This window comes from Podarcis filfolensis (assembly GCF_964270895.1).
Source record: "Podarcis filfolensis genome assembly, chromosome: 10".
In the NCBI taxonomy this organism is placed as follows: Eukaryota; Metazoa; Chordata; class Lepidosauria; order Squamata; family Lacertidae; genus Podarcis; species Podarcis filfolensis.
In genome coordinates, this window is record NC_139612.1 from 1,462,279 (window position 1) to 1,487,455 (window position 25,177).

General features: G+C 41.3%; 1 protein-coding gene and 1 long non-coding RNA gene across 3 annotated transcripts in view; both read left to right on the forward strand.

Annotated features, from left to right (window-relative positions):
• The window catches only part of CAMK1D (calcium/calmodulin dependent protein kinase ID), a 254,006-nt gene that overhangs the window by 40,839 nt on the left and 187,990 nt on the right, over window positions 1–25,177 (forward strand). The window lies entirely within an intron of this gene.
• LOC310744294 lies at window positions 8,918–18,483 on the forward strand. The gene is made up of 2 exons (XR_014539504.1): window positions 8,918–11,344; window positions 17,973–18,483. It is a non-coding gene; the product is annotated as an uncharacterized lncRNA (long non-coding RNA).

The following is a 25,177-nucleotide window of genomic DNA, read 5'->3' on the forward strand; positions in this document are numbered from 1 at the left end:
GATTAATCAGTTATTGGATGGCTTTGCATACCTCTTTTGCCATAGTGATGAAAATGGCAATTGCCCTCTTGACAGGGGCGGAGGAAGGGATGTGTGGTAGGTGTGGGCCGCCCCAGGTGTCTCCACTGGGGTGTGTGTGACAAAATGCCGGGCGGCACTCACTACGGGGCCTGCAGTGTGCCTGAGCCACGCCTCTCTCCTGGGAGAGACACAGTGGCTTGGGGGCGCGCAGGCTCCACGCTGCCCAAACGGTCTGCTTGCTGCCTCCCCCCCAGCTGTAGGGCGGCTGAGTGGGAGGAGGCAGGCAGACTCCTCGGAGGCTCTGCGGTGCGCCCCACCCCTATGGGCGGCTCACCCCAGGCGCCCGAGCGGCTTCCTCCACCGCTGCCTCTCAAATAAATGATATGTTTCTCCCATCACAGGAAGACAATCTCTCTTTTGCCATTACTAGGAATAAATATCCTCATTTTATTTTTGCCCATAAAACGTCCTTCTATGAAACAAGAAAGAAACGTCATCAGCTACATGTGCGTCACAGGCTTCTTCTTCTTCTTCAGCCTTGTATTATATTTGGCTTTCAGGAAGCAGCTGTTTCGCAAACCAGGCAACCATTCTAGCCATGGCAAATTGGGCTATTTAGCAGCGCAAGATTACTTAATTTTTGGATTCTGCTATTGGAAATCCAGGTACAAAATGGTCTCATCTTGTCTGGTTTAAAACATGCCAGTAAAATAAAATAAAATAAGCTTCTCCACTGTTCTAATTTCTAAACTGATTGGCTAGTAGGTTTAGTCATTGGATTATATAGTCCAAGCTTTTTTTCTGCACAGGCTCAGGGTTTTCCATCTGTTGTCATGCCCATATCGCACAGCCAGATCTCATTCATTGATATTGATGCTTTAAATAACTCAATTATATACTTTTAATTAAGAAGAAAAGATGCTGAACTTGATTGTGTCCCCCCCCAAAAAAAATTAGTCACCCCTTCTCTCTTATCCCTAGGTATTAGAGAGACTTCTGAATTCGACTTTTGCTTACTCTCTTTGCAACACTCATTTGAATATTTCACAAAGGCTCTGCAGGTTGATAAGTAAATTTAATTGGGATCTTTTCCATGTACAAACAACACACACACATACCTTTGTTTCAAATACAAAGAAACATTTGTTCTAAGTAACAAGAAGGGTCATTTCAGCTGTTTCTTGACGCTATAAAAGCAGCAGCAGAAACCAAAAGTACAAATGAAAACAAAACAGAGAAGGGAAGGGAGAAAGAGAAGGTAAATGGATTCTGCCACTCGCTCCACAGCCTAAAGGAATTAATCTTGCACCTGAAGCCCTGAGTTCCTTGACTAAGCACTTCTCCAGCGTAGCAAAAATTGCATACAGAAGAGAAATTTTGCAGCCCCTCCATCTGGGTGCATGCCTGATGATACATGGGGCACGGGCGGGGGGGGGGGGGGGCAGATCCCTGGATTCTAGCCAGTGTGCTCATGAGGCCCTCAATACTTCTTCCATCACAAACACTGCAGATCTATTATTTTGCAAGGGAAATGTTAGAGGTTGCAGTCAGTTGGTGCCACATTAGTCTAGGCATTTTGAAAAGCTATCTTCTACATTGTAATATAGGGACGCGGGTGGCGCTGTGGGTAATACCTCAGCGCGTAGGACTTGCCGATCGTCAGGTCGGCGGTTCGAATCCCCGCGGCGGGGTGCGCTCCCGTTGCTCGGTCCCAGCGCCTGCCAACCCAGCAGTTCGAAAGCACCCCCGGGTGCAAGTAGATAAATAGGGACCGCTTACTAGCGGGAAGGTAAACGGCGTTTCCGTGTGCTGCGCTGGTTCGCCAGATGCAGCTTGTCACGCTGGCCATGTGACCCGGAAGTGTCTTCGGACAGCGCTGGCCCCCGGCCTCTTAAGTGAGATGGGCACACAACCCTAGAGTCGGACACGACTGGCCCGTACGGGCAGGGGTACCTTTACCTTTACCTTACATTGTAATATGTATAGCATCAACCCAAAAACAAGTAGAATGTATTTCTGTTCAGGTCCCCCTTATCTAGTAAGGCAAAAGTTAGCATTCCTATGTTAGAGTTGCATGAGCAACTTCTGAAAATTATTATTTATAGAATAAAAAATAAATGCAAAGTACTGTTGAATTCTAAACCATATCTTTTTTCAAAAGAATTGTGGATGCTGTGTTTTCAGTAATGCAATTTAGACACAGACAATCTAACAGGATTACAAAAATGTTGCAAAGGCATTTGGGTTACAATGTTGACCTAATAAAATGGGGAAGAATATGGAACAAGTTGCCTATTAAACCAACTTCAGCAAGGATTCAAGAATCCACTCGTAGGCTAATGTTTAAAATCACCACTGTGCACTGGTGATTTTTATCATACATTAGCCCCAGTTACTCCTCAAAATGCTGCTGCTGTGAAAGACAGAGAGCCACACATCCCCATTTCTGGTGGGAGTGTTCCCAGTGGCAGCTTTTGTGGAGATGGTGTTTGTATAAATTAATTTAATCACAAAACAAAAATTGATACTATTCCCTTAATTAGCATTTTTAAGGATATGGGATGGGCTGAATGAAGATGGTTTGGATAAATAATTGATTCTATATTTATTGTCCGCTGCTAGGATGCATATTATAAGAAAATGGAAATGGAGGATTAAATAAGTATTTATGGTTTAGTCAAATCTGGTCCATAGCCATTGCTGAAAAATTGAAAAATTCTAGGGAATAAACAAAGCAAGATTCAGTTTCAGCTGTGAGACAAACATTTATTTTGTATATAAATGATGATAACAATGTTCAAATGCCTCCTGCAAAATATGATACTATTTGGAATTATTTGTAACTTTTCAGCTTCAAATTACATTATCATAAGACTTCAAGGACAATATCCTGCTTTTTTTTTTTAAAAAAGAATATGTTACTACCTTCCAGCATCAAGAATAATAGTTATTTTTGCTGGGGATTGTGAATCAAATTACCCAAATTTTTATATATTTTGTGATGTGTGCATGTTTAATTTTAATTTTAGTTCAGTTGTATGTTTTCTTTATTTTTGTATGTTATTGAATTGTATATTCTTGATTAAACAAATAAAAACATTAAGAAAGCAATGAAATTTATAGTGCTGCATTATTATTCAGCGAATATGCTTCCCAGTAAAAAACCTTAAGCTAAGCTTCAGCAATTAAAATGAGATATTTAGCAGCTTTATTTTAGTATTTGTTTAAACATCCTATTATGAAAGATAAATTCATGGTCTGCACCTAACATTGACCTGAAAACGTCATCTAGTCCAGCCGCCTGCAATGCAGGAATCTCTGACCTGGGGGTCGAACGAATGTCCCTGTGATCAAGAGTCTGATGCTGTCCTGCCTGAGCTGCCCACAAGATTGCTTGGTATTGACACCTGAGTTCATTGTTCCTACATGCCATTTACCGTATTTTTCGCCCTATAGGATGCACTTTTTCCCCTCCAAAAATGAAGGGGAAATGTGTGTGCGTCTTACGGGGCGAATACAGGCTTTTGCTGAAGCCTGGTGAGCGATAGGGGTCGGTGCGCACTGACCCCTCTCCCTCTCCAGGCTTCAGAAAGCTCTGTGCAGCCCTAGGGAGCCCGGCGTGAAGCTGTGCCGGGCTCCCGAAGGTTGCGCAGAGCTGCCTGTGCTCCCGGGCTCAGGGCAACTCTGTGCAACCCCCTGGAGCCCGGCGCGAAGCCGCGCCGAGCTCCCGAAAGTTGCGCAAGCTCCCAGAGCGATGCCGAAGCTGCGCACAGCTTCGGCATTGCTCTGGGACCCGTTCTGGGGGCTGGGGTCGGGGGAAGCTCGGGCTTCCCCCGCCCCCAGCCGCGCAAGCTCCCAAAGCGATGCCGAAGCTGCGCTCAGCTTCGGCATCGCTCTGGGACCCGTTCTGGGGCCTGGGGTTGGGGGAAGCTCGGGCTTCCCCCGCCCCAGCCCCGCGCCTGGGTGTGTGTGGGGGAAATAAATTTTTCCCCTTTATCCCCCCCCCCCAATCTACGTACGTCCTATGGGCCGATGCGTCCTATAGGGCGAAAAATACAGTAATTTAAAAAAGAAAGGTTTTATTTTTCTCTCTCTGAGTGTGCAAAAGTAAGCTTTGCAGGATCAAGTTACTTACTTGTGTGCGCAGAAGGGAGGATTCTTAGGGCAACTGGTTCCTTCCAATTGACTAGATAGGCATGCTACACAGATGTGCCTTTCTTCAATTCCAGTAAATCCTCAAGAGGGTAATGAGTGAAAACATATGAATGACAATTGTAACAATACATAGTAAATATAGGCAGTTCTTTATTCTTACTGATAAGATGGCACGGCTTTTATTTGTGAGCTTCCTCACCTTTGCCAGAATTTAAATATACATGCTTCTGGGATGAGTCGTCTGGACACAAACACTGTGGTTCGAGGTTTATTGAGTGGATTGGTTAAGGCAGGGGAGGCTAACCAGATATTGGACTCCAACTTCCCTCAGCCCCGTTTAGCAAGGACTGTAGTTAGCAAAAGTCCACTAGGGAAACTTTGGTGGGAACTTCCAAAGCCATCGGTAGGCAAACTAAGGCTCGGGCGCCGGATGTGGCCCAATCGCCTTCTAAATCCGGTCCGCGGACGGTGCGGGAATCGGCATGTTTTTACATGAGTAGAATGTGTGCTTTTATTTAAAATGCACCTCTGGGTTATTTGTGGGGAATAGGAATTTCTTCATCCCCCCCCCAGTATAGTCCGGCCCCCCAGAAGGTCTGAGGGACAATGGTGAAAAAGTTTGCTGACCCCCTGCTGAAAACGTTTGCTGACCCCTGAGCCAACAACATGGCCAACCTTGTGCTCAGTGGCAGAATCTCCCCCCTTTCCATGAGAAACCAGATGGCAGTTCAGCCTGAGATCCAGCTTCCCCACTTCCTGTCACCTCTTGCAGGACAGCTATTTGCCATCTGCCCAACAGCACAGCTCAAGAAAGAATCTCGGGTTTCACATCTGAAGAGGTTTGTTACAAATGTCAAGAATGCTCAGAAGTTTGCATGTTTTGTTACATTTCACATAAGATGGACTGCACTGGCATGCGTGAAATCATCCCCTGTTGTGGGATCCTTGCCATAAGTCCATGGACCTAGAAGGAAACAAGTATTTGTGTTGAAAGCTATTCTGCATTGTTACATTGTACTGACGTAAAAAGCCTGACACTAGGAATCATCAGCTTGGTCAGAGACAATGATGTTACCTGAGAGATGGAGCTAGCATTTCAAATCTAGTTTACAACAGTCAATTATGTATCACAGCTGCTGTAACTTCATGATTTAACACCCATACAAACTCGCCCATGTTTACTTGAAATTAAAGTGAATTCAGTGCGATTTATTCCAACCTGGTGCCTGTAGGACTGTAGCCTTTTTAGTTAAGTGGAAGCTGCATAAGATGATTTTGATGACAAGGGAATTGTGAGAGACCTGTGTCTTGCTGTCAGATAAACTTAATGTGATTTAACTTAGAAACTATGCTGTGGTTGGTTTGCCCCCCCCCTTTTTACTATATTGATTATGTTGTGACTTTCATCAGGGAAAGATTGGAAATGGGCCATGACTTCACGTACTCCTCCTCCCACTCCTCTCACAGAGGGGAGGGAATTCATGACTGAATGGCCCTTGAGCTGCAGTTGTCTGAATGCAGATGGCTACTTCCCTGATGGGGAGAAATCAGCTCTTTAAATTGGGCATGGTTGGGGCTGAATCAGTATTCCAATAACCACTGAGTCTCCCATTTCGTTTTTCATTTCTCTGTCAGGGGAGAGAAGGAAGGCGTGTGTCAGCTTGCAGTCCAGGCCCAGTCTCTCCCCAGGGTCAATTCTGGAATGAAAGCATTGTCCAAACAATTCCTCAGTATCTCAAGGGATTAATTTTGCTTTGCCTCTGAAATATAATTCCTAGTAAACCTTCATGAAGCTCTTCTTCAGGCTTGAAACTCAAATCAAAAGACTTGATGAACACACATTCTTGCTTGGCGTATAATGCCCTCTAGCATGTGTTTACTGATTTGGCCAGAAAACTGAAAGGTATGTATGTATGTATGTATGTATGTATGTACCATATTCCCCCAGGTTCCAAACTGCCCACAAACCCTTCAGTTTCTGCTTCTTCCCCTGCCGAAGGGTTTGATCCTTTTGAAACAGTCAAAATGATAAACATAACCCCTAAAGATGCAGGTTTCCTTCCCCTGATAGCATGTTGTAGATGGGTTAAGTTGGCTGCCATCTTGAATTCTACCTGTACTGACTGGCAGCTAAGATCAGTATGTGTGTGATAATGTTATATAGTACAAGGGAGGCTGAGGAGAATAGATCTGAAAACATTATACAAGAGCTTGTGGCATGACATCAGTTTCTTTTCTTTTTTTATATACATGGTTTTGGAATAAGATAGGAGTCCATGTTTATCTGAAAATCTGACTTGTGATCTACGTAACTGAGCTCTATTCCTGGTATAGGGTATATTTTGAGACTAAATGTTATAGATACAACACATCCACAGAAGGCAGAGTAACACTTCTCTGGTGTGAATACATATACAGAGAGAAAGACAACACAACAATATTTGCAGAATCTTCCAGATCAGAATTCCAAATCCAGCTAGGAAAATCCTCCTGGTTGCCTTTTTGATGTTGGAAGTTTCAACTACTTGGATTCCAATGGCATGTGAGCTGGCAAGTTTTTGTGGAACGCTAATCTTGTATTAGAAGGTACTGAAAGGCTAAACTATATTTGTCTCATGATTCTCCAGTGGCAAGCATTGCAGACCTCCTATTGGCTGTAGTGGCCATTTGTAAGCTTGAAGTGTGACTAAGATTGAAATGTTCACCAGGAAGTAGCCCATAAAAAACCCTCAGCCATGAATTCATTAGGTGCTCTTAGATAAGCCAATGCCTCTCAGAATCACTCAAATATTCAAAACTCAAATATGCAAAACTGACCTACCATACTTAGTTGTTGTAAGGATTAGAAAGGTAATAAATATTAAGCACATGGATTATTAAAAAAGAATTGTACAAATGCTAAATATTATTGTAACACAATGAGCCAGTTCACAAACATGAGCTTGCAGGCCTGTGCTGTTGTGAACAAAGCTATGGTTTGACTAAGTGTTTCACCATGGGACAAAGATACCACTGCTCTAGTAGCTTCTTTTGTAGCTTCCCAACGAACCATCCCTTCGGGAAATAGACTGGGCATAGCAGAACATCTAAGTGCACACGACCACAGTGCAACCCTATAACCCTTGACAGCTTCACCTTGTCCTTTTAATTATCCCAGTGATTTGAAACATTTTATATTGTGATGCCAATAAAGGTATTTGATTTGATTTTAAGTGTTTCACCAAGCTGATGGTTTGTATCACTTCAGACAACCACAAGCCAAGGTTTGTTCTATGTCTGGAGGAGACACACCATGAACTTGGGTTCAGATGACAACACTAAGTCAACTGTGGGTTAGTTTGCAGCAGCACAGCAGAACCAAAGGGGGTACAAAGCTGCCACAATCTCCTCTGCAGGAGTCCAGACACTCTAAGCCCATGGTATGGCTTAGAGCTACTTGCTGACTGAGCCAGCCAGTCTTGCATGATTAACATTAATACCAAAATAAGGAGCATAGAGAAAGTGCTGCATCCACTTTAATGGTGCCATGGAGCTGTAGTGTTCAGAAGAAAATGGGTTTCTGTGATGGCCTAGTTCTCACTGAAATAGTAAACCTGTATCTGTACTGCACCACTTCAAACTATTGTGGAGACTCATATAATGTTCCTCCATACATACAAACAAATCACTCCACATTGGTAGTTGACAAATTTTGGCAGGGCTTGATGGTTAACCAAACTTTGTTGTCACTTGGATCTCATCAAGGGGCAGGGTCCTGACCCCAATCTCATGTGCATGACTCAAACACAATGCACAGGCCTCGCTCATTCCTTTAGAATACGAGATGAGCGAGAGGGATTCTGCAGAGTGCAAAAACAAGTCTCTGGCCACTTCAGGTCCTTCTCACCTTCTAGTTCTTGCTCACCAGAGCTTGGGTGACTCCTTACCATGGGTTACTTGTGAGGAGAGCAAGTAAGATCATTGATCCGAGCTCCCCACAGAACATTAGGATGTTGGGGGAAAGCGTTCTGACCCTAATCCTGACATTCTACATTTCTGGTTGTAGGAATACATCTCCGCCCACCTCCACAGGGGGAGAATATTCCATAAACTCCAAGGTGCAGAAGTTCAACCACAACACTAGTTATTACCTAAGTGAGATTGAGGTCCATATAGTATGGCACCATGAATTATACTGAATTAAAATGGGGCATTTGTCAATTTTTTAAGACAAGCAACTTAGATGATTCAAAGACCTAGAGCAGCCCTTTGCAAACTCACTAATAACAGCAGATAAGTTTCCCTGAAAAACAGTTTGGCTGTCATTACTGACCTTGCCCTGTCAGGGTCATCAGCAGATACAGTGGTACCTCGGGTTACAGACACTTCAGGTTACAGACGCTTCAGGTTACACACTCCGCTAACCCTGAAATAGGTTAAGAACTTTGCTTCAGGCTGAGAACAGAAATCGTGCTCCGGCGGCAGTGGGAGGCCCCATTAGCCAAAGTGGTACCTCAGGTTAAGAACAGTTTCAGGTCAAGAACGGACCTCCAGAACGAATTAAGTTCTTAACCCGAGGTACCACTGTATAATTATTGTGTCACACTCTCAATACTGGTGTGTTCTGGGACACATGGACACTCCTCACCCCCACAGGACACTGGTGAGACCATATAGGTCTGGATAGCACACATCTTCCAATGAAGTCAGTGTAGGTTTTTAGCTCCCACAAGTCCCCCCATATACCTGGGCAACTTTCTTACAGTTTATGAAAGCTTCATTTCTGGAAGGGATTCTTACTTGCTCCAGACTGCCTGATGCACAAGCGCACCAGTACAAGCGCCAGTGAACCTCTGGTGCACCTCTAGAATGCATATTAGAATCCTTGACAGTGGAAATAGGTTTCTTGGTAGATGTGCAGAGGGCAGGGGCCATTGACTGATTAGAAAGCTTGGGAAGTTTCAAAACCACTGTGTTAGAATATCATAAACTAGGCACTGTCCCTTTCAGTAGCAATTTTAAGGCGCCATTTGCTTTGAAAACTCCATAAGCTTCACATCTGGACTCGGGGCTCAGTTTAGCTTCTTGACCTTAATATTCCCTTCCTCCTTCTCCTTCGATTGTAACTGATTGTACAGTTAAAATTTCTTGTAACTGAGAGAGGCATTTGGCTCCTAGCCATTCATTAGTTAGGACATTGTGTTGACAAACATGACAAGTACAGGAAGATCAAGTGGCAAGATCGACCAAGCCTAATTGGACTTTGGTTTCATAAGACCTTTCTGCAAAGCCAGCACCACACAACTGGATTTGGTTCAAGTACTATTCTAATGGACCACTCTGACAGCTTCAACCTCAGCATGTCTTACAGACTTACCTCCTAATTATGGTTAGAATTGCAGCTGTTATCAGATGCACTTGACTCTGTTCAGATGGAACGCCATCTCTGAATGGAAAGTACAGTACTTGCCCTGTGAGAGTCACCTTTTTCCACAGTGTGTTGTGATGCTATGTAATGCCACACATTTTGAGCTGACAGGATATATGGTACTGTCAGGTGCTAAATGATAAGACACACACAGATACTCCATTCAACATGATAATGGCTGAAGCAAAAGAAACAGTTGTCATCTGTGTGCAGATATATAAGCTGTGACTGTCTCCATCTCATTCTTTTTTTCAAATGCTAGAAGCACTTTCTGCTTAACTGGAAACAACAAGTCTAAGGAAATATAATATTCATTCCTAATGTCATATTTTCCTGTACTTGCCAAACCAAGAGAGGTTCAAAGAGAAAGTCCTGAATATGCAAGGAAGGGAACCTGGAGTATGTGTACATTGTGAAATCCAGAGCTTCAGCAATTTGCTCTGGAGGCAGGGACCCGAACCCAGGGCTTCAAGTTACAAGTGAGGAGAATAACTTTCTGTCTGTAAGGGCTGTTCAACAGAGGTCTCCCTCGGGAGGCTGTGGACTCTCCTTCCTTGGAGGTTTTCAAGCAGAAGTTGGAGGGCAATCTGTCAGGTATGACTGCATCGCAAGAGGTCAGACTAGACGACCCTCAGAGTGCCTTCCAACTTTCCAATTCTATGAGACTCTGATTCTGTGATCTGGCATTCACCCTTATAACCCTACATGGATTAGGGCCAGGTTAGCAGGAGAGTCATCTCCTCAGTCCTGCCTGGAGCTTTTCCAGGTCCTCGCACTTAAAGAGGTGAGATGAGTGGGAACTAAGGAGAGGACTTGGTGCAGTACTGCCACCATTGTTAGTGTTGCACCAATTATGGAATGCCCTCCTCATTAAGACTCACTTGACAATTGCATTAAGATCTTTTCTGCATCATGTGAAGTCCTTTGTCTTCTTCCACACCTTTTGGAACTATGTTTTTTATCCTGGAACTGATTCTTTTTCCTGGGTTTTAAATGTTTTAACACAAAATTATGGTGCTATGCTGGTTTTTATGTGGGAAATAGAATTGATATTAATGTTTTCCTTTTTGATGGTATATTTTATTGTATAAACTCTGAATTCCCCAGAGGGGAATTGATTAAGTGGTCAATAATGTCCTAAATTAAATAAACAACAATCCTTAAAGAGTGCTGCAAGATAGGTCAGCTATTATCAGCATGTTTTAGATTTAGGTGGGTGGGGAGGCTGAGAAAGTTAGAGTGGCTTGTCTCCTGCCACCTTGTGTGTTCATGGCCGAGATGAAGCAGGGGCTGCGTAGGGTAAGCCCAGAGATAATGCAGATTTGCCCAAGTTCACCCAGCTTGCTTCCTAGCCAAGCAGAGACTTGGGTCACTCTGAGCATCACACCCCACTGGCCACTATCTCAATGGAAGAGCAGCAGACTAGCTTTTCAGAAACTTTGGTGGAGCATTTTGTAAGAAATATAAATGACTTGAGTGATAATATCTATAGTGAGGGAACCCTATAGCAAATAAGATGGTAAAATATTTAGGGGTAAGGATAACTAAAAATGTGAAGAAAATATTTGAATATAATTATTAAAAAACTTGGAGCAGTATTCAGTCAAAGTTGAAAATATGGGAGAAAAGGAAGGAATCAATCAGTACAAGAATTGCATTAGCTAAAATGTTTTTGTTACCCAGATTAATGTATCTTTTTTATGTATTACCCTGGCACATATCGGAACGGATATTGAAAGGGTGGCAAGGGAAAATTGATAGGTTTTTTTTTTAATAAAATATTTATTGAGATTTTCCAAAAAGACAAAGGTTTACAGAGTAAAAAGAAAACATATAAAAAGAAAGAAATAAAAAAACATACAAAAATACATAAAATAGAAGAAATAAAAAATAAAAATACAAAATACAAAAAAACCGAATAAATAAGAAAAAATTAAAAACAAATCCATTTTTTTTGTATCTTTAAACTCATTAGCTTGTTTCCTTGACCTCCTCACACCTCCCCTTTTTGTATTCCCATTTAAATAATTAAATCAACAAATCCTTACCCTCTTTCATTTATCTTAACTCTATATCTTAACATATTATAACTCTATATTTTCATCCATTATCAATCCATTTTTGCATATTCTTATTAACTTTGTTGCTAATGCCACTTATTTTCAATCCAACATCATTTTAACATTCATTAATTTTACAGTGTTTCTGCAAATAGTCTTTAAATTTCTTCCAATTTTCTTCCACCAACTCTTCTCCCAGGTCGCGGATTCTGCCAGTCATTTCCGCCAATTCCATATAATCCATCACCTTCATCTGCCACTCTTCCAGGGTGGGTAAATCTTGTGTCTTCCAATACTTTGCAATAAGTATTCTTGCTGCTGTTGTTGCATAAATGAAGAAAGTTCTATCCTTCTTTGGCACCAATTGGCCGACTATGCCCAAGAGAAAGGCCTCTTGTTTCTTCAGAAAGGTATATTTAAATACCCTTTTCATTTCATTATAGATCATCTCCCAGAAAGCCTTAATCCTTGGGCACGTCCACCAAAGGTGAAAGAATGTACCTTCATTTTCTTTACATTTCCAACATTTGTTATCGGGCAAATGATATATTTTTGCAAGCTTGACTGGTGTCACGTACCACCTGTATATCATTTTCATAATATTCTCTCTTAAGGCATTACATGCTGTAAATTTCATACCTGTGGTCCACAACTGTTCCCAGTCAGCAAACATAATGTTATGTCCAACATCTTGTGCCCATTTAATCATAGCAGATTTAACCGTTTCATCCTGCGTATTCCATTTTAACAGCAAGTTATACATTCTTGAAAGTATCTTAGTTTTGGGATCTAACAGTTCTGTTTCCAATTTTGATTTTTCCACCTGGAAGCCAATTTTTTTGTCCAAATTATAGGCCTCTCTTATTTGATAATAATGAAGCCAGTCTCGCACTTTATCTTTTAATTTCTCAAAACTCTGCAATTTCAATTTGTCTCCTTCTTGTTCCAAAATTTCCCAATATTTTGGCTATTTGGCCTCCATATTGAGCTTTTTCTGAGCCTTTGCTTCCATTGCTGACAACCACCTTGGGACAGATAGGTAGCCGTGTTGGTCTGCCATAGTCAAAACAAAAAAAAAATTTTTTTTTCCTGCCAGTAGCACCTTAAAGACCAACTAAGTTAGTTCTTGGTATGAGCTTTCGTGTGCATGCACACTTCTTCAGATCTCATTATACATGACAAAGCCATTTTTCACCTTCTCACCCCTTGCTTTTTCCTGTAAGACCTATTGCAGTCGTTAAGAGTCGTCAACAGGCTCATCTCAGCTATCTGCCAACCACCCATTCCCACCACCCTTCTGAGTAATACCCCTCCCCACCTTCTCACTATATAGAAGGATCTGGCAACTTCTGTTTCAGTGTATCTGAAGAAGTGTGCATGCACACGAAAGCTCATACCAAGAACTAACTTAGTTGGTCTTTAAGGTGCTACTGGCAGGAAAAATTTTTTTTTGTTTGTTTTAACCACCTTGAGGTTTTATTTTCAAGTAAGTTTTTATATCTTATCCAGACATTAAACAATGCTTTCCTGACAATATGGTTTTTAAATGCTTTATGTGCTTTAACCTTGTCGTACCACAAATATGCATGCCACCCAAAAACATTATTAAAGCCTTCTAAGTCCAAAATGTCTGTGTTCTCAAGAAGCAGCCAATCTTTCAACCAGCAGAATGCTGCTGATTCATAATAAAGTTTAAGGTCTGGCAGGGCAAATTCGCCTCTTTCCTTTGCGTCAGTTAACATTTTAAATTTTATTCTGGGCTTCTTGCCCTGCCAGACAAATCTGGAAATGTCTCTCTGCCACTTCTTGAAACAATCCATCTTGTCCAAAATTTGCAATGATTGAAACAAAAATAACATTTTTGGCAATACATTCATCTTTATAGCTGCAATTCGACCCAACAAGGAAAGCTTCAAATTTGACCATATTTCTAAGTCTTTTTTCACTTCTGTCCAACATTTCTCACAGTTATCTTTAAATAAGTTTAAGTTCTTAGCAGTCATATTAACCCCCAGATATTTTACTTTCTTAACTAATGTTAAACCTGTCTCCTTCTGAAACCTCTCTTTCTCAATCGGTGTTAAGTTTTTCTCAAGAACTTTAGTTTTTGACTTGTTCAGCTTAAATCCTGCCACATGACCAAATTCTTGAATCAGTTCTAATACTCTTTTCGCACTAGATTCTGGCTCCTGTAACGTCAAAACTAGGTCATCTGCAAAAGCTTTCAATTTGTATTGTTTGGCTCCGACCTGAATACCTTTAATCAGACGGTCCCTTCTAATCATATTTAACAAAACCTCCAGGACCGAAATAAAAAGCAATGGGGAAATTGGGCAGCCTTGTCGTGTCCCTTTCTCTATCTTAAATTCCTCTGTCATCACATTATTAACTATTAGCTTAGCCTTTTGTTCTGAGTAAATTGCACTTATACCATTTTCAAACCCTTGACCCACCCCCATCCCTTGAAGATTTTTCTTCATAAAATTCCAAGAAATATTGTCAAAGGCCTTCGCCGCACCTATGAAAATTAAAACTGCTTTGGTATTAATGTTCACTTGCAACTTCTCCAGAATGTTAATTATATTCCTCGTGTTGTCAGACAAGTGTCTACCTGGGAGAAAGCCAGCTTGGTCCTTATGTATCTCTTCCACTAATACTTTTTTTAATCTATTAGCCAAAATATCAGCAAATATTTTGTAATCCACATTGAGCAGGGATATGGGGTGGTAGTTCTTAAGTTGTGTCTTTTCAGACTCAGTTTTCGGTATAAGCGTAATATAAGCTTCCTTCCACGACTCTGGCACTTCCCCCCCCTCCAAAATTTCATTACAGACTTCCTTTAGTGGTTGAATTAACCAATCTTTCAAAGATCTATAGTACTTTGAGGTTAAGCCATCCGGCCCTGGAGATTTACTCAACTGCATATTCTGAATGGCACCTTCTACCTCCTGTTCTGTAATTTTGTGGTTCAGCATTATCTTGTTTTCTTGAGAGATTTTTTGTAATCCATTTGTTTTTAAAAATTGGTCTATATCAAACTCTTTCTGTGGCCCTTGTGTATATAACTGTTTAAAATACCTCTGGAAGCATTTTCTAATTTCCACTGGATTCTGAATGTTCTTTCCTTCCACTTCCAAATTAGTAATAGTATTGAGCTTTTGTCTTTTTTTCATTTGCCAAGCTAACAATTTTCCACATTTGTTAGCCGATTCAAATGTCTTTTGTCTCATCTGCTTAATTTTCCATTCAATTTCCTGATTCATCATCTTCATATATTGCACTTGATATAACTTTATGTCTCTCAGAATCTCTTGTGACTTTGGTTTCGCTCTTAGTTTCTTCTCGCCCTCTTTTATTTTTTCCAAAATTTTATCTTTTTTCTCATTTTGGGCTCTCTTCTTTATTGTATTCTGTTGGATCAGAAACCCCCTCATAACTGCTTTACTTGCGTCCCAGATTATTCTTTTTTCAGTAATAGTATTCAAGTTTATCTCAAAATAGTCTCTCAATGTTTTTTGGGCCTTCTTGATAACCTCTTGATCTCTAAACAAGGTGTCATTCATCCTCCATCTGAAGGAACCGATTGATGTTAGTTTCATCTCCATTTTCACAGCATTATGGTCGGAGCAAGTTTTTGGGCAAATTTCCACTTTTCGAATCTTAGGTGCCAGTCCTCTAGTTATCCATATTTGGTCAATTCTTGTCCATGTCGTTTTGGCTTCAGAGAAGAATGTTCCCTCTCTTCCTAAGGGGTTCTTAATTCTCCAAATGTCAATCAAGTCCATATTGTCAGTCAGTTCAAAAAAGGTTTTTGGTAGTCTGCCATCTTTAGTTACAACCTGTCTCTGCGACTTGTTCATATTTGTAGATACCACTCCATTCATATCTCCCATCATAATAATGTTGTAATCCATATAGTCTAACAATGTCTCATGCAATTTCTTAAAAAAATCAGATTTCCCCTCATTTGGTGCATAAACTCCTACTATTAAAAATTTTTCTCCTTGTGATTGAATTTCGATTGCCACAAATCTTCCTTGGTCATCTTTAAAAACGAATTTCGGTGATAGGCTCTCTTTGGCATAAATAACAACTCCTTTCTTTTTAACCTTATCCGATGAAATAAACTCTTGACCCAATCTTTTATTAATCAATACTTTCCTGTGCAGCCTTATCACATGTGTTTCCTGTAAGCAAATTAAGTCCAATTGTTCCTTTTTCAATAAATGAAAAACTTTCCTCCTCTTCTCCGGGGAGTTAAATCCATGAATGTTCCAACTTAATAATTGCAGAGACATAGTGTATTTATTCTACTTTCCTCCAACTGCTCCCAATAATTCCTCTTGTTCTGACGGTGGTATCACTTTTTCTAACTTGTCCAATCCTAAAGGTGGTGGTACTATATCTAGTACTTCTGGTTTTAAAGCTCTTAGCTCTTCTACAACTTCTTTTTGCAGGTCTTCTTTGTGTTCTCTCAAGAATTTTTCTTTATCTTCCACTGATCTTATTTTAAACTTTTTCCCTTTAAAGGTAAAGGATAGGCCTTGGGGGAATTCCCACCTAAAAATGGTTCTATTTCCTCTCAACAGGGCCACCAAATCTCCGTAGTTAGACCTAAGGTCCAAAAGATATTTCGGAATGTCCTTGAATATCTCCACTCTTGAATCGTTTATTTCCAAGGTCTTCTGGAAGTGCAGACTCAGTATTTTGTCTCTCTCCTCTTTTGATCGGAGGGTAATCAAACAGTCTCTCGACCTGTTCTTTCTCCCTCCTCTTCCAAGTCTAAAAGCACTTACTATCTTAAAGTCTTGCTTGTCATCCAAGTTCCAAAAGCCTGCAAATTCCTGTGTAAGAAAATCACTTAGGCTGTCTTTTTCAAGTTCAGGGACTGCCCTGATCCTCAGATTAGTCTGTTTCTCCCTCAGTTCAATCATGGACAAAAGCGACTGATGGTCCCCCAGCTGTTTGCATATCGGTGTTATTTTTTCCTCTACAGCCGCTGCTTTTTCCCTTGCTTCCTCTGCTGTCTTTCGATTAGAAGTAGATTCTTGCAGCAGTTTTTCAATAGATTCTGTATTGGAGTTCACCTTCTGCCCCAAATTGTTAATGCTAGAAGTGTTCTGGTCAATTTTAGTTGTCACTTCAGTAACCTGTTTACTTAATTTTTCCAATGTTTCATAAATTTTGTTTAATACTGAAGTAAATCCCTCTTCAGAGGCCATTCCTTTTGATCCAGCTTGTACAGAATCTTCCCCCTGTGGTGCAGGAGGGCCGGAAGCAGATGCTCTACGCTGCTGGGGTACTGCACTGGTCTGCTGTAATCTGACCTTACCCGATCTTGTTGTTTTTTCATCCATCACACTTTGTCTGAGAATCAAGGACAGTCCCACGGCCAAAGCTTGTTTTGCAGTGGAAATTCCCAAGCTAGTTGAGAGTGGAAAATTCCCCAAGTAGTTGCAACAATTTCAGTGTTCCTCTAGGGGGACACAGTAACAGTCAATAATATTGCAATAGAATATCTTTTCCAAGTTTTCCAAAGTCCCCCTTCAGCAAAATAGGCAACAGTTTCAAGTCCAAAGAAGCCCTTTAACAAGGGCTCCCTTGCAGAGCTAGCTGTCAAAAAGTTACATTGTCCATAAATAGTGCGACTCTCAATACAACAGTTCTAACGATCCTGGCAATCCGTTCCCATGGATTAAGTGGTGGTCTTTATTCCCTTTTCTCTCCTTCTTGTCTTTTTTTTTTTGCAGGCAAATAAATTACTTTCCCCTCTTCCCTCCCCTCTCCTGCAATTCAGGGAGGGAATTCTTTTGCTTTGACGTTAGGATTTGAGACTTTTAAACGCAACTCTCCAGGTCTTAGCTTAAACAGTCTTTGCTTTGATCTGTATACAGAAAGCGGAAGGCAGACTTCCTGTTTACACCTTCCCGCTTCAGTGCCAAATTAGTCCCTTTTTTTCTTTGATCCCAATCTTTGAAACTTCACCTACTCACGGGTAGTTGTTTAGTAGCCGAATTGTCACAGGAAAAAGGTCAGCGCTCTCCGGCAACAGCTGCGCGGCTTCACTCCACAGAAAGAGCAATTGACTCTCAGCACCGCGCCGATCTCCCCGCTACGCTCCGGACCCCCTTGCAGGGTTCCCTCGCGATTTGGGGGGGCGCTAAAGGTGCCCGCCGAGTCCCACGGTCACAGGCTTCACCCGCCTGTGATTTCCGAAAGGGTCCCCGCTTCGCCGTAGCGGCAAAACCCGATTTCCGTGGAGCTTCTCCCTCCGGACTAGAGGGAATCCGCCATTGCCAATGGCGCCGCCTCCGGAAGTCCATTGATAGGTTTGTTTTTGCATCCAAGAAACCAAGGACGGCAGGATGATATCGGTATCATAGGATCCAAGATGGAGGGTGGGGGATTCCCAACTTGGTTTTATATTACGAAGCCTACCAACTGAGACATCTTCTGATTTGGTTGGAGGGAGAACAGGGGGATGATTTGGGGTGTATTGAGTGGGAGAATTTGGAAGTAGTAGGAGGGAAAATAAGAATATTTGATAGGAGGAAAAGGGAAGTAGATAAACTATCAACATTTACGGGGTCCATCTGGGTATGGGAGAAGTGGAGAAGGGAGCTTTTTCCTGACTTCTCTCCCCTTACCAAAATGTGGTATTATGATAAAATGGCCCCGTTAAGGAAGCTCATCCCAAAGGAGGTAGGGGATAAATTAAAGGAGATCTCAATTGAGGAGATGGAGAATAGTTGGGGAATAGAAGGTACAATGGAACAGGAAAGTGGTATTTGGAATAAAATTAATTGGTTACTGAAAAGACAAATTTCCTCTCTGCTAAAGGAAGAAGAAGTTTAAAAATGTAGTAAAAGAATTATTACACCCTTTGAAGAATTAGTGAAAGGAGATAGGACAGATAGGGCCAAAATAGTTTCAAAATTGTATAAGGTGATCTTAAACAAGGGGAAATCACCAAAGGAAAGTTTGAAAGAATACTGGAGGTTAGATACTCAGGAACAGATTTTAGATGAAGATTGGGAAATAATCTTTCGACAACCACCCTTTGTTGCGACCTCTAGGATAATCCAGGAACAGGGGTTGAAGCTGGTACAAAAATGGTATTATACACCAGTAAGGTTATATCATATTACAAAATCTGGAAGTAAGAATTGCTGGAGGAAATGGGGAGTGATGGGAACGTACAGTCATATGTGGTGGGATTGTCCGTTAGTTAATGAATTTTGGAAACAGATTGGTATAGAAATATCGGGAATTGTGGGAAGGAATGTGGAAATAACTAAATTAATGGTTTTTATTACCCTGAGTTAAAAACAAACGAGGACTGCAAATGGGTAAAATTGATGGTAATTGCAGCCAGACAGGTTATAGCAAGTAATTGGAAAAATGCAGAAGAGCTAGGGGTGGACCAATGGAGGAAAAAACTGAATAATATTATAATTTTAGAATACCTAACTGTGAAGATACATAGAATGAAAGGGTTTAAGGTCAGTGAGAAAGAGGAGGATTGGTTTGAGAAGATACTGAATTATTTTGAGTAGGTTTGAACAATTTGGGGCAATTAAAATGTTAAAAGTTAAATAAACCTTGTGGAAGGAATAGTGTTAAGGTATATAGAAGTGTACATATGGTTGATTTGAATATGTTATTATTTAATATCATTGAATATATATATTACTGAATAGTGTATTCCCAATGTATCAGCCGCCTGGAGGGCTTCACTGTTCGTGTTTTGGTGGTTGGTAAAAAATAAAACTTAATAAATAAATAAATACTCTATAGTGAGGGAATATTTTATTTAAATTGTAGTTTTCTCTTGCCTTTGTTTTATGCGGATATTATTTTATAGATTTGGAAGACAGAATTATAGTCATCTGATCTTCTTTTCGATTTTGAGCAGAGGATAATATAGAATATCTCCAAAATTCTTATAACTCAGAACCAGATAGCATAAAATGGGGAACAGTACACATAAGGCCGAGAATTTTATGATCCTTTAATTTTTATTCTGAAGCATAAGATGCTGATCCAGCACATACGTGCTGCCAAAGACAATGTTTAAGGATGTGCATTTTTCTAGGCATGGAAAATGCATGCATTTGTGTGTGTGTGTGTGTGTGTGTGTGTAATGTGAACGGAGGTTGACCGTGAGCCCTGCACATCTAAATGTGGCTCCCATTCCACATACACATTTGGATTTACACAGCTACAGCACACAGTTCCCAATCCGGGGAAACAGTTTCCACATGTGATTCTCTCTGGGAAAAGACTTTCATTAGTTGCAAGTAAAGTAAATACAGTGGTACCTCGATTCTCAAACTTAATCCGTTCCAGAAGTCTGTTCCAAAACCAAAGCGTTCCAAAACCAAAGCACACTTTCCCATAGAAAGTAATGCAAAACGGATTAACCCATTCCAGACTTTTAAAAGCAACCCCTAAAACAGCAATTTAACATGAATTTTACTATCTAACGAGGCCATTAAAATGAAAGCAATAATCAGTGTACTGTACTATAAAATAAATAAAACAGTATTGTAGATCATAAAAATTAAATTTTCTTCTTACCTGCACTGATGATAGTCATTGTTTGGATGGGGGGCTTTTATCCATTTCCACAGTCACACAATCAGTCAATCCATCAGTAGCTGAACTGGGTTCCGGTCACCCAAAAAATTAACTGAAAAAGCTTCGAAAACAAAAATGCAAAATAAATAGCAAAAACAAAAGTGCAAAATTTAATCTGTTTTGGAAGTCCATTTGACTTCTCAAATGTTCGAAAACCAACGTGCAGTTTCTGCTTGGTGCAGGTGCCCCGGAAACAATAGCTGATAGCTGCATCGGACGTTTGGCTTCTGAAAAACATTCGAAAAACGGAACACTTACTTACGGGTTTTTATCGTTTGAGGATCAAGGCATTTTGAGTACCAAGGCGTTTAAGAACCAAGGTACCACTGTACCAGATTTCATAGAGTCATAGAATCATAGAGTTGGAAGAGACCACAAGGGCCATCGAGTCCAACCCCCTGCCAAGCAGGAAACACCATCAGAACACTCCTGACATATGGTTGTCAAGCCTCTGCTTAAAGACCTCCAAAGAAGGAGACTCCACCACACTCCTTGGCAGCAAATTCCACTGTCAAACAGCTCTTACTGTCAGGAAGTTCTTCCTAATGTTTAGGTGGAATCTTCTTTCTTGTAGTTTGGATCCATTGCTCCGTGTCCGCTTCTCTGGAGCAGCAGAAAACAACCTTTCTCCCTCCTCTATGTGACATCCTTTTATATATTTGAACATGGCTATCATATCACCCCTTAACCTCCTCTTCTCCAGGCTAAACATGCCCAGTTCCCTTAGCCGTTCCTCATAAGGCATCGTTTCCAGGCCTTTGACCATTTTGGTTGCCCTCCTCTGGACACGTTCCAGTTTGTCAGTGTCCTTCTTGAACTGTGGTGCCCAGAACTGGACACAGTACTCCAGGTGAGGTCTGACCAGAGCAGAATACAGTGGCACTATTACTTCCCTTGATCTAGATGCTATACTCCTATTGATGCAGCCCAGAATTGCATTGGCTTTTTTAGCTGCTGCGTCACACTGTTGGCTCATGTCAAGTTTGTGGTCAACCAAGACTCCTAGATCCTTTTCATTTGATAATACAAAAATACTGTGGTACACAACATCTGGAAAAAGCAAGATGTTAGAAGTTGGTGGTCATTCATATAAGTTGCAAGACATTAGCATGGTTTTGCGGGGTTGCCAGGACACAGCATGTGGTCTGATACCAGTCAGCCAGAGAAATGGCTCCTTCTCACTAGAGTCAAGTACATTTTATCCCCCTTGGGCTGCAATGTCATGGCTGAATTGAAATGAGAATCCATTTTCAGGAAGTAGCAGATAAGTAAAAATAAAAAGACACCCAAATGAATCCCCCCTCGCTCCCCAATACTGTGATTTGAGCCTATTTAATAAAATTTGAGGAACCTAATGAAATGGTTGTTATCAGTATGTGTGAGCAAGGCTGAAATTCACAGAGAATGGGGGGGCCACCAGGTGGCGCATCGGAAGATGGCTGACAATAACATCTCTCCGACCCACACGAGGTAATTTGGAGGCTATGATGGGGGTAATTAGCCTCCTTAACCCCCCCCCCCCGGATTGTGGGGGGGGACGGCCCTTGCCTGCTGTGCCCTATACCACCCCCGAATTTGTGGGGGTGGGGGCACTAGGCACAAAGCCCTCCTGTGGGATTCCAGCACTCCTGGACGCCGTCCCTGATTCGCGCCGCTAGTTGCAAGCATCTTCAAAAGAAACAATTTGGACGAGATAAATTGCACTTCAAGGAAAAAGGGGAGTAAAGACTGCTGACAGAAGAGATCTCTGATAACAAGACAAGAATAAAATATGAGAAGATACGTCAAGATACGGTACGACAAATGACTGAGGGGGGGAAAAACCTGCCTTCCTTTTTCTTATGTGATTTAACAAGAATCCCCTCCCCTAATGAGTCAGAAATTAAGGACTTAAGCTGTGGATTTAAGGCTGTGTGGAGATAAACTTTCAAACCAAAGCAATGTTTCAAGATGAAGCTGGAAAGCTAAGAGTTTTGGAATGACGCAGTTAAAAATGCCGTCGCCATTTTGGGAGGCATTGTTGGAGCTCTTGGGTCTGGGAGGAGAAAGAGAGAACTAGAGTTGTTTACATATCGTGGATCAACTCCTCGGTGGGACTTAAGAGCGACAAATGCAAAATTCATGATGGAAAGAGCGATGCTATCTACGAAGGAGATATATGGAAACCATCTGGACTTGGTGGACGAAAGGGAAATCCACACAGGATTATTATTTTGCTTATCGGCTTAAGGAGACTAACAGAAGAGATCGTAAAGGAAAAATAGAAATTATATGAACAAGATATGATGTGGAAACACCAAGATAAGACTGGATAGAATTATGAACTCTGTCTGGACTGATTGGGACTGATTTGGACATTAACACAGTAATAAGAAGATGATTTGAATCCCCCTTTGGATCTTGAAGTATGGGTTCCCCCAACAAAATTTAAAAATTTGGCTTTGTAATTTGGAATTATGTGATGTGATTTAATTTGATGTGATTGGCCAGTTAATAAAAATTATTAAAAAAAAAAAGAAATTCACAGAGAATGCATTGTTACTGTCCAAAGCTTGGCCCCCACATGCCAATCGGACTGCAGAGTACTTAAGTATACAAATTAGTTCCATTCGTCTGGCTATATGCTTCAACCTTGGCTGACAATATGGAACAATTTTTTGGCCCTTAGAAAAGAGGAACATTTTGGAAGGGATATAAATTCCATTTATTTAGATTTAAAGCATCTTTCAGTTGTCAGGGCAGATCCTTAAGAGAAATATGTGCCCCTGGGGAGGTCTGACACTCGTGGGCTCCTCATGACTACTCTCTCCCCCAAACCGGAACATGCAGGCAGGATAGTATGACTACATACCTCTTTCCTCTAGGAAAAACAGCTGCATGTGTTTGTTTTCCAGTTCTTAAAAGGCCAAAAGAGAGAATCACACACACTGAAGCCACAAAAACGGCCCTCAAAGGTTCTGAGCTAGAAGCACTAGGAAGAGGCATGGTTGGAAAAGTACGGAAGCAAATCTCATAGCAGAAGTGGAATTTGTGTTGAACAGAAATATGGCAGTTTTCATGAGCTGGAAGCTGCATAATTTCAAAAGAGCTATATCTATGAAGCATGGCTACATAGAAAATGGAATATAAGGCATAAAGAGTTAACTAAATTAATTAGACCTGTTAATTTCTTCCTTTGAAAGCAATCAACAGTGCAGATCAACATCAAAGTGAATCAATTTAAAGCAGCCCTTGTATGGTGTAATTAAATAATTGTAGAACAACCCAATGCTTTCCTTTTGCAAAAAAGGTGTATTTGTGCCGGGCTGCATAGCTCCAAGGACCACTTTTACATCTGTATAAATTACAACTGCTGCCCTCTCATTTAAAGAAACTTTGCAGTAGACTCCTAACCAAGCCTACTCAGAAATAAGTTCTATTGAATTTAATAGGGTTCCCAGGTAAATTAGTTTAGGATTGCCACCTTAATTGGATATTGCAGGTGTTTCTGGATGAGACTGATTACCTAGACAAAATTACTTAAAATGTGTTGCCTGATTAATCTGGTACAACTTTTAAACTATTCAAAGGGTTTAAAATCCATAAATCTAAGCAATTAATAAATTTAGACACCAATCCATTTACATGGATACAAGCCTCACTGAAATAAATGACTTTACTTCTGTGTAAACATGTATAGGGTTACACTGTAAATTTTGCAGACTGAAGTAACTCATTGGCTACACTGTTTTAACAACAACAACAACAACAGCAACAATTCTATAACTGCCCTTCATCTGAAGATCACAGGGTGGTTTACAATATAAAAACACATACGGTGGTACCTTGGTTCTCAAACTTAATCCATTCCGAGAGTCCTTTTGACTCCCAAAACAGTTCGAAAACCAAGGCACGGCTTCCAGTTGGCTGCAGGAGCTTCCTGCACTCAAACGGAAGCCGTGCTGGACGCTTCCGAAAAACATTCGCAAACCGGAACACTCACTTCTGGGTTTGCGGCATTTGGGAGCCGATTTGTTCAGTCTGCAAGCATTGCCCTCTGGAAACCACCGTCCAAAGGTGGTTTGCTGCCTACCCCAGAAGGATACCATGGCTGATTGTATTGACAGTCGCTGAGACAAATACACATTTCCCTTGTCTCTCTTCCAAGAGGAGTCATCATACAGGGCGACCAAATAAGTTTCTATGCCAAAACCAGGCTTAAAGTCTGATTGAAATAGATCTAGAAAATCAGTTTTCTCTAAGAGCTCCTGGATCTGGTCGGCACTCACCTGCTCAAGAACTTTGGCCAAGAAGGGGAGATCAGCAACTGGCTGATAATTACTTATTTTTACTGAATCCAGAAGGGCTTTCTTGAGGATTGGTTTTACCGCTGCTTCCTTCAAGCCAGCAGGGACCACCCCGTCTCACAGGGAGGCACTAACCACCTCCCTGGGCCAGCCAGGGGCCCTCAGCCTGCTAGTTTTCGTCAGCCAAGAGGGGCAACGGTCCAGAGTGCAAGAGGTTGCCCTGACCGTCCACATCCCCGAGCCTGATATTAACTGGAAAGCCATTTTGTTACCACTGTAATTGTTTTCATTTAAACCCATTATGTTTTTGCAAGCTGCATTCCCTAGCATATTCTCTCTTTTGTTGTGCAGAACTACAGGGTTTCTGAATTCTTTCTTTGCTATGCTCCTTTTCGTTTCTGTGACACAGTAAGAGGCATTCTTTTTCTTTTCTTTCTCTCTTGGTGCACCACTGTGGTGGATCTGTACCCTCATCTTCATTCACCCATTTTTCTCTTTTACTATCCCACAAATATTTCTGTAGCCTGAACTCTCAGGCCCCCTCCAGTTCTCTTCTCTTTGCTCCTTGCCCTCCTCTCTGCAGGGGTTGAGGCAGTATTACTTGAGGC